Raw genomic sequence first — 11,090 nt, 5'->3', positions numbered from 1 at the left:
CCTTCTACCTTTTCTTTTTCATGTCTATGGAAAATCCCAAATATGCTTTTAAAAAGACTCATTTGAGGCAAATCAAATGTAATAAATGTGTGCTAGATCCTCTGAGATACGAGAGAGAGTAAAATAAGAGGCAAAAGTTTGGAAAATTTTGAGCACTGGTAATGAAAATGTATTAATCTGTTGAAGTGAGAGAAAAATAAAGAAGACTGACTACAATACATTTACTCCTGAACCGTGTCCATACAAATTGTTCATTGTTGGTTAACCCCTAGATTGTTGTTGGAATAAAAATGATCCTGATTGTCTGATTTCTCCCCTCTTTTTTTTTTTTTGATAATTATTTATTATTATTTTTACCTCAAAGTTCTTTAACCTGCCCCTCCACGCTCTGTGACAACAATGTTTTGGTCCGTTCCCACAGCTCTATGCCCAACAGAGTGTTCACGAAGCAGCATTGCCCTGCAGATCTTTGTTAATTTGCTCAGATTCCGTAATTACCCTTGATTTATGTCCTTCTACCAGGTGGTACACACGCTACATACAGTAGTAAAAGTCTTTGCCTTTTGGCTATTTTTATGATCTTGAGTCTGCACAGGTTGCGAATTCCGCGAGTTAAGTCAGCAGACAGAATGTGCCCAGAAGTTGTCTTATGTGAAAGGTTTATTGGGCTTGGCCAAGGAGAATGGGGATTTATCCAACACTGTCAGACCTGATACAAGCTCAATTCTGAGAAGCTGTCCTCTCTGCCCATCTATCATTCCGGACAGGGACACAACCATTCTATGTCCCTAAACCATCATTGTTTGAAATTTTCTATCCTTAGGTTACAAAGGTCCGTGTGGGCCTGAGGTCCTCGGCAGTATTAGTTGTTTGGCTTTGGTTGAGACAGTAGGTGCCAGTCTATTTCAAACAACTGTTGGTGGCCAGGGTCGAGAGACCAATTGCTGCCTTCCTAGACATACTATATGCTGCATAACACCTGCATGAATAAAAACCTTCTCTTTGCTATCTGGGCGTTTAGTATTTGTGTGTTCTTGGGGTTTAAAGTCGATCTACCGCATGAGTTGGGCAGAATGTGGGGACTGGACTAGGCACTTCTGATGAATTTGAGGTGTTCTCTTTCTTTGGCCAAGCATCAATAAATACTCAGCATAAGACATCGGAGGCTCCTGAACCTTCTCTCCTCCTGACCTCCACCATTGACCTTTGACTTCAGCCATTTCTCCACAATCATATTGTCTACAAACACGGCCAACGTTCATCCTGAGTGGTCTGACATTGTTATTCAACTCATGTAGAGGCTTCTCATCATGTGGCATCTGTTGTGTCTTAGAGTGAGACAGGCCTTATCCTCTGACTTGGTGACCATAGTAATGATCAAAAGGTCACAATCACCATTGACACAATGGGTTGCGATCGTTCAACCCGCTGTGGTGGCCAGCCCTGTCCAGTGGGATCTGGGGGCTTTAAATTTTTTTTTCAGTTTTAGAAGCTGCAAGCTGCTAGCTCAAGTGGGAATGTTGGGCCTCTATGAATAATATTTTAAGGACACGCTCTAGACCTGCTCTATATGGGTCGTCACAAGGTTTGTTATGATTTAGCGCGCTATAAATAAAACATGAATTAATTGAATTGAATCTTGCAGGTACGTCTTCAGTGTATTCATCATTGTATCATTGCAAAAACTTTCCAAATTTTGCTTTTTATGTGGTGACATGTGAGATATGAAGCTGATGACGCTTCAGAAATGTTTGATTCTGAATAATACAAATAAACAATTAAAAACCTTTCAGTAATTCTTGTGTGAATTACAATATGTTGAGCAAAAAGGATAAAGAATGAAAATAATATGTTATAAATGATTCATCAATATGTCTACTATATCTATATTTGAACCACCCCCTGGAAGGAGTATGACCTGTGGTCTAGGTAGAAGTTTCTCTGTGAGCTGTAAAATCCTTAAACCTGCCACTCAGTCAGCTCCGACAAAATTTAGAACACTCACTGAATATGGAGCAGGGGACAGGGAAAGGCCAGGAATTGGATTAGCCAGTTGGATGTGATGATAAGCCAGTGAGGATGGCCGGTACAACGCCTCCGTGGCCTTTCTGATAAACAAAGCTATCCACCATCTTAGCCTACTGGGCCTCTGCTTTGATTCCCCTCATCAAACATCCCACTGCCCTATTGTTAGCCATGTTTGCTGCCTGTCCGCTGCGGCTCTCCTGCCTAAACTCTTCACTCGGCAACGTGGCGAGCAGGTCAAACTATTAATTTGGTGAAGTGCCACTGTGTCTGTGCTGCTGTTAGCTCAGCAAGGCGAGCCGTGCTGCTCGGCTGAATGAAAGAGACATGCTTGCCTGTCATCTTTCACCTGCCTGGCACCTGCGCTCCTCTGGGCCTTTCCCATGCACTTGTCTTCCAAAAGTGTCCACCGTGGACCGGCAAGACAAATTGCGATATTACGGCAAAACTATCAGCAGGACATTTACTGTGGCCAAGGTTAAGCTGGAGTCATAGTCAATCTTAACAGACATCCATATCGAGGATGGGAGACAACCAAGAGGGAGGAAGAGGGAAGTGTCCGGCGGGAAATGAAAAAGATGAGGGCTGCGTTTGCCCACGAGGGTGTTTCCGCAAAGTAAGATTAAGCAGTCAGACTAGGACAGTAAGTTCTGTTTTGGTCAATTCTCTCTATTAACCCATTAACGTTAAACTCTGCTCTCTCAGTTCAGTTTATTAGATATGTGTTACGTTCACACATGGGTCAGTGATACCAAGAATGTGTTGGATGAGAAAAAAAACAAGGTCAGTTCAGCTATTAGAGCACTGTCACAATAACAGCCCCGTTATATGAATATAAAATAAAGAAAAATGCAAATGGATTAGCTAATAGGTGTATATTATTTAAAGATAAGACAGGAAATAAGAGATTGAAACAAAGGTCATTAAGAAAGTTATTACCTTTTCACACAAACAGAAAAATCTGACCCTTACAGGACTTTAGGCTAATATTGAGTTCAGGTCAGCTCCGCCCATTCCAAACATAAATGTATAAATCCGCACATAGCCCAAAATTCTCCATAGACAAACCTTTAGCATTTAGAATGGGTTGTAAATGAGCAGTGACTTTAAAACGTGGAGCTATCATGGATGGTAACCTTTACAAGTCATTTCATGAAATGTCTGCCACTCATCTGACCCAGTGAAGTGGAAGCGCAAGGAGCAACCAGCGGCTCATCGTGAAGTGGTAGACGATTGTTAGGCAATTATGGATTATGTAAATCAACCCCAAAAATCTGAAAAAAAAATCATTCATTAGTCTTTAAAAACATGACAATTTAAAACTAAGTTATTAACTCATCTGTCATATGTGTTTCTTATGCAAACCCACTTGTGGCTAACCTGTTGAGAATCCATGGTCTCTTGTATTCAAGCTCTGAGTACATTTTAAAGTAAACCCTGCTGACTGAAATGCATATGCCTAATTTGGTGGGGGAGAGAGAATGGATCTGAGGACTTTTTTGTTTGGACTAGGCCCTTGTTCATGCTTCAGGTACAAGACACTTTAGCCAGTTTGGGTGCTTCCAATTCTATGGCAACAGTCAGAATAAGGCTGCCCTCGTTGAGCACCACACAAGGTTGGACAAGTTTGGTGTGGAGGAACTAGATTTACAAATTCTGTTTTGGCTGAATGGGACAAATGCCCCAAAAACACTCAATATTTGAGGGGAAACCTTTCCAGAAGAGTGGCTGCTGTTCCAAGAGGTCCAACTCCCATATTAATGCCCCTGATTTTTGTATAGGATGTCCAACCAACTCATATACCCTAGGTGCAATGGTCAACGGCCCACTAACTTAGGCAAATAGTGTATATATAGATAGCACGATGTACTTTTGATCCCAAAGGGAAATTCTTTCATTGCAGCAGCATAACAAGTAACACAGAACCTCTATACACAGGCATGCGATAAACCTGGTGACACAGTTAGAAACAAAAAAAAGTTACTGAGGAAGAACATATGGTTCTACTCTCAAAAAATTTACATAAAAGAAAAATATATACATACGAAAAATATAACATATGTAAAAATGTGCATTGTACAAAGAATATAACAGTTGGTAGGAAGGACCTACTGTAGCGGTCTTTTTTACAGTGGAGCTGCAAGAGTCTGACTGAAACTGCTCTGTTTTTAAGCAGGAGGTCATGTAGTGGAGCACAGAGCCAGCCTTCTTGATCAGATTGTTCAGTTTTTGTGTCGGCTGGCTCTGATGCTGCTGCCCCAACAGAAGAGCGCACAAGAAGATTGCACTCCCACTACAGACTGGTTGAAACACCTGCAACATGCTGCACACATTAAAAGCCGGAGCTCCTCAGGAGTAGAGTCTGCACTGTCCCTCCTGTAGACAGCCTCAGTGTTGCATCTCTAATCCAGTCTGTTATCCAGGTGCACGCCCCAAGTACTTGTAGTCCTGCACCAACTCTCACCAGGATGAAAACTGTGCTCAAGTCAGACCTAGTCCTCCTGAAGTCCACAATCATCTCGCTCATTTTGGCCACATTCAAGACGAGGTGGTTGCTCCTACTCCACGCCACAAAAGCGATTAACCAGATACCTGTACTCAGCCAGTTACCCAGGAGATTTTGGAGGTATCCACCTGCATCACCTGGCTTCTCCTTACGCAGTGGTCAGCCGGCTGATTGTGTTGAGCACTGGAGAAATCAAAGAAACATTATCCTCACCAGTGTTTGCCAGCTCCTTCCAGGTGAGAGAGAGCTCATTGAAGTAGGGGTGATGATCACATCCTCAAACACAACCTAGGGATGATAGAACAATTGCCGTGGATCTAGGGAGGTGGTCACCTGTCTTAGATGGGCCAAAACCAGCCTCTCTAGGACTTTCATGACATGAGATGTCAGGGCAACCGGCTGTCGTCACTGGATGTGACTTCTTGGGTACCGGAACAAGGCAGGATGTTCCACAGCACCGGAACCTTCTCCTGCCTAGACTAAGGTTGAATAGGTGCTGTAGAACCCTGCCAAGCTGGTCCGCACAGGCCTTCAGGACTCTGGGGCTGATACCATCCGGACCTGCAGCGTAGTTTCTCCAGCTGTCTTTTCACCTGGCTGCTGGAAACAGGAACGGGGCAGTAGGGAGTGACGAGGGGCTCAAAGATCATGATGTGTGGGAAGATGTTGATGCGGAAATGTTAAGGTCCATGTGGGGGTCGGGAGATATGCAGGGTTGTCAGTCTGGGTCACAGAGTTGTGGGGGACAAGAGGGTCTGTGTGGCTAGGGAGGGGTGAACTGAGGCTCCTGTAGATCCACATTCAGTTCATTGGCTCTGTCCAGGCTTCCCTCGGCTGACTCTTCTTACCACTCAGTCCATGGTCTCTGTCAGCCGTACCGTCTGAAAGCCGGGTACGGTGCATTGATGACCAGTATTCGTTCGTGCAGCCATGTCTCAATCAAACACATCCAGTGCATCACGATATTCCCACTGAGTCCTCGTCACGCCTCCCAGCTCGTCCATCTTATTAGCCAGAGACCCACATTCCCCACACAAATGTAGGAAGAAACAGATTCAATTTCCTCCTCCTCCTTAAGGAACCAGCCCTGCATCCCCGGAATCTACTCTTCACCTCGTGAGGATCTGTGGTCTTTCTCTGGTCAGCAGTGCAGGTTTGGAGAGCCTAGCAACTGGTTGTGAAGGTAAACAATGTGACCGCTGCCGTCGGCATGGTTACCTGGCACACAAAAGTTGTAAGTGCCAGGAAAAACAGGAAAAGCGCTAGAGCCACACAATATCCACTCGGCCCAAAGCTATTCCACAGGAGTTGTTAAAAAAAAAAAAAAGTTTTAAGTAGAAAAAATCTCGACAAAAACAGAGAAAAATGACAAAAAACACAAAACGCTTACGGGAGCTGCTGCAACAAGACAACAAGAGTGTGGCCATTGCAATATATTATATGTACAATACTATATATATATATATATATATGCACACATGATACTAATATACACTTACTGAAATCTTACATGTCATTCATTAATAAATACAGTAACATTAATTATGGGTATAATTCCAATTTATTTTCATGGTCTTTCCACTTCACTGAGCTGAAATTACATACTATTGGAGTTTGAGAAAACACAGCATAAATAAAGCTGTGGTGGGGAGTGTCCTTTTCCATTAAAGCAAATTTACACTGATTAGACAAATTGATGTGATAGCACTTCCACTGCCCGTCTGTACCATCTGACTTTCTTAATCAGGCTGCAGTGCCACGCCTGTTTTTGGCATTAGACCCTGGTAATCATCAGAATGCATGTGGCCCTGAAGGACACAGAATGTTCTTTTGAAGTGCTCAGCCCAGTGGCGGCTGGTGAAAAATATTCTAGGTGGGGCTGTGCCATATTCAGCCAGTTTCAGAAACCATCCCATCCTGATAGAGTTAACACAAACTGCAGGATACAGAACCAGTGCTCTGTGAAATAATCTTATTTAATGCCAGTATTAAAATTTTGGCATTCTTATACAAAACAAACACTACACAATCACAAGCTTTTACATGTAAAACAGAACTTGTAACAATTGGACGTATCAATTTCTAAGAAGCAGAAACAGTTGGAAAGCTGTTGACTTCAAAACCCGTGCCCTCTGTGACAGAGCTGTCAGCTGCGCTGCTGGGCATAGAAAACAGTGCGTTAGTAATTAACAGGCAACACAAGAGGCATACCGGCAGAACAATATACAAAACATCAAAGTTAGATTTATTATATATTCTTATTATTATTTATTATATTTATCTTAGGAGGGCGGCGCCCTAGCGCCCCTATTGGAACCGGCTCAGTTGCTTTAACATAAGCAAGAACAAAGCCATAGAGCCTGGTTGATTCATTAATCCTAAACTGGGATGGGCACTAGGTTAGTTTAGTGAAACCGAACCAAAGCGAGAGAGGACGACCTAATGGAAGGAGACTTTCATAATATGAAGTCCTGCCTTCCACGAGCTGCCTCACGTGAAACCCCCCAGTAGCTGCTCCTGACAGAGGCCTCCCTGTTTGAAACAATCAATTTATTTAGCGTCCTTGCCCCCGCCTCGCCAATCCACAAACATTACGACACAGATAAAGTGTCTGAGGGGGAAAGCTGCTATGAAATGTGGCCTTTAGGGTCACTCGTGTACAGTTATGTGTCAATGCAATGGAATTGCTTCAGGCTAAGGCGTGTCACCAGCACACCGTCAAACCGCCACAGGATTTTGTATTCCTCCTATGATAAATCTTTCAGTGGCGTTTTGTTTATTCTAGTTTCTTGTTTTGATGGCGATAAACAGTCTCTAAAGGGCAAACCTTCTTTTCACCCCTGAAAGCTGTTAGGATTTTTGATATTTCTCAAGGCAACACACTCTCTCTCTCACCTACCACAAACACGTACGGTGCACACGCAGAGCAATAGGGTTTTATGCATTCATTCCAATAATTAATTAATTGTCAGGCATCAAGCGTGTCCTGATAATATGACTCAAGTGATCACTTGAAGACATTTAGCAGACTTCTCTTTCGGGACATTAAAGGCTCATGACTTTTCTGTTTCCACATACAGCAGCCCACTCTCTACACCCCGAAAACACACTTTGATGTTTAATATCGCTGTCAGTTTATGCAGACATGTACAGGGTCCGCTGTGTTGTGACAAAGATAAATAATGCTTTAGGTGAGCATTAAACATGTATTACATGCCAATAACATGTTAGTGTCATGTCCTCACCTGAGGATCCTTACATTGTCATTCATTGTTGGATGCCAGGTTTACATCGACCTCTGCAGATTATAGCAAGCCAAAGCCAACTTCATTCATTGGAGGACACAATGATAAATGACCAACTGCCTCTGACCCCGTTTCCTTGGTTGTCTGGTTGTGCTACAACATAAGAAAAATCAGGCCCATACCTGTTCACACATGCTACCCAACTCCTGATAGAGCTGTGGTCGTCTTACTCGATTACTGTAACGCCCTCCTCACGGCCTCCCAGCCTGCACAGTGAAACCCTTTTAGATGATCCAGAACGGGGTTGTGCGCCTGGTCTTCAATCAACCCAAAGGGCACCTGTCACACTTGCTGCTCATTAAACTCCTGGCTACCTTAGCAAAAACACGCTTCAATTCAATCGCCATGTCTACAAAGTAGTCTCCATTCTACAAAAACCACTTACGTAGTGCCCTCTAGTTGTGTACTTCCCGACCTTGCGCTCGCTCAATGAATGACGCTTTGCTTTGCACCTGTACACTCCCTTCCCTGTTGGTAGACCAGTTTTTACCAGATCAGGGCATCCCTCTTACTTAAAAAACCTCTACAGACCTCCAGCTCTTCAGAGAGGACCTCCTCTACAACACTACCAACAACTGGACCTGCTAATCTACCCCTCTACAATACAAGCTGCAGAGATCCACTTGAGGTAAAAAGGAATTTATATTTTTCCAGGGTGGGAGACAGATGTGGTGTGGACAGATGCAGCCATTAATCACTCACCCCCACTTTTCTACTTCCATAAAGACTACATACCTTAAGTGGGATCATGCTGCCTGTGAAATACAGTGTTCTGATTTTCAGCTAGTTACTGGGGGATACTTTCATTCTTCTTTTCATGAAATTAAATAAAGCTTGCTTTTCAGGTGTGAAAGTTTTTTTGTACATGCCCTATATATAAGCCAATAATTGTCCCTCAGAGGTGGACACTCAGGTTTCTGAATGTGAAAATCAAATAAGTGAGAGTGAAGAGAGAGAGAGAGATGATGATGAAAATGTTGTCAAACCCTTCGTCATATTTATTATTTGTTTATTTGCACACTCAACCTTAATTCCATTGGACAGCAGCCCTGGAAGGCCGCATTGTGCTTTTTTTGTTGGGTCAATAGGTTCCAAATTTATGCACAAAAAAAATCTGTCTGTCATTGTCAGCTCAGTATGAAATATGTTAAGTTAACATTGCTTGGATAAGAAGATGGATTGTGAGCACATCCAGACTCCAGTATGTGATCAGAATGTGTAAGCTTAAGCTTATTGCAGGATTTAAAAAAAGAAAAGACCACAAGAAACCCCCAAAGGTTTGCAGCATTGTAGCTGGACTGACAGGTCATCTAACCCAAAATAACTACCCTACATGCAGTCAGTACCTGCTAGCTGGCAAAACTGCGCTTTAACGACGGAGGATAAAACAGAGTGAGCAGACAGGTCAGCCTACATGGAGTCTGAGGAAATGTGGCAAGGATATAACCCATGGAAAATTACCTGCAACCAAAAGAAATACCTTTTCCCCCTCGGAGCATGTTTAGAAGTGCAGAGCAGTAATAACCATCAATTTCTCAGACTCCCATGAGGCTGACTGCTGCCATCACTCTGAGTTTAGCTCCGTCGTTTTAAAGCGCAGGTTTGCCAGCAGCGCAGCAGGAGGATGGGACGCATGGAGGGGGAGAAGTTATTTTAGGGGTGAGATGACTGTCTCAGTCCCGCTACAAATGCTGCAAAACTTCTTTCTTTTCTTTCTTTTTTTTTTAAATCCTGCCAAATAGCTAGCTACACCGTTTCTGACACATACTGGAGTCTGGATGTGCTCACAAATCCATCTCTTAGCCAAGCAATGTTAGACTACATATTTCATCCTGAGCTGACAATGCGACCGATTTTTTTGTGCATAACTTGGAAACCTATTGACCCAACAAAAAAAAAGCACAATGCTGCCTTCAGGGCTGGCCTGTCCAATTGGATTCAGGTTTTGAGTGTGCATATAACCAAAGTAATAAAAATATGACTGAAAGGGTTTTTGACAGAATTTTTTCATCCTTCATCTCCTCTTCTCTCTTTCACTCTCACGTATTTGATTTTTCACATTCAGAAACTGAGTGTCCACCTCTGAGGGAACAATATTGGCTTTATATATAGTGCATGTACAAAAAAATAACTTTCACACACTCGAATAAGCAAGCTTTATTTAATTTCATGACAAGAAGAATGCAAGTATCCCCCAGTAGTAGTTAGTAACTAGCTTAAAATGCAAAGAAAACATCTGTATTCACAGGCACATTGATCCACTAAAGGTATTGTAGTCTTATGGAATATAAAAGTGGAGGGTGAGTGATTTAATGGGCTTGACATTTCTGTCCACACCACCCCCCCCCATCTGTTCTCCACCCCTGGACCTAATAGAATAATTCCTTGTGACCCCTCAAGGACTCTACTGCCGACTTTGTGAGAGAAATTGGCTTTCCAGCTTTTCTAGACAGTTGTAGAGGTGATTAGCAGATCCTCGTTTGATCGTATGCGATGGAGGTACTCTCTGGAGCGGAGGGGAGGTAGTTTTTAAAGTTAAAGAAGGGAATGCCCTATCTGTAAAAAACGGTTCTTTCCCAACGGAAAACCAAAAGTTGGATGTCCGCGTACAGGTGACAACGCAAGCGTCATTGCATTGGAGGCGCGCACTGGTCCGGAAGAGTAACATACTATAAGGGCAACGCGCGTAAGTGGTTTTTCGAACGGAGACGACTTTGTAAACCTTGGCATTTGAAATTTTAATGCGGTTGGCTACCACCGGTAGCCAGTGGGTTATACGAGCAGCCAGGGTGAAACTGGCCTTTTCGGGTGTATTGAAGACCAGGCGACACCCACCCCGTTTCTGGATCATCTAAAAAGGGTTGTCCACTGTGCAGGCTGGGAGGCCCGTGATGAGGGCGAGTTAGTAATCGATAAGACGACCACAGACCTCTTTAATAGCGTTGGGTATCAGTTGAGACTCAGGTTAGGCCTATTCTTTCTTATGTTGTAGCAAACCCAGACACCAAGAGCAAAAAACGTGGTCAGAGGGCAGTTGGTCATTTATCATTGTCGCTCCCCAATGAATGAAGTTTGGCTTTGGCTTGTTAATCTGCAGAGGTCGTGTGTGAAACGGGCATCCAACAAGAGACATGTAAGGATCCCAGTAGGACAGACACAAACAGGTATTGCTTATGTAATGATCTATGTTAATCTCCACCTAACGCACATGTATTCTATCTTGTCACAACACAGCGGACCCTGTTACATTCGTC

The sequence above is a fragment of the Larimichthys crocea genome, chromosome XXIII (assembly GCF_000972845.2).
Source record: "Larimichthys crocea isolate SSNF chromosome XXIII, L_crocea_2.0, whole genome shotgun sequence".
Classification (NCBI taxonomy): Eukaryota; Metazoa; Chordata; class Actinopteri; family Sciaenidae; genus Larimichthys; species Larimichthys crocea.
The sequence above is the reverse complement of the archived record's forward strand: the minus strand, read 5'-3'. Positions refer to the sequence as shown.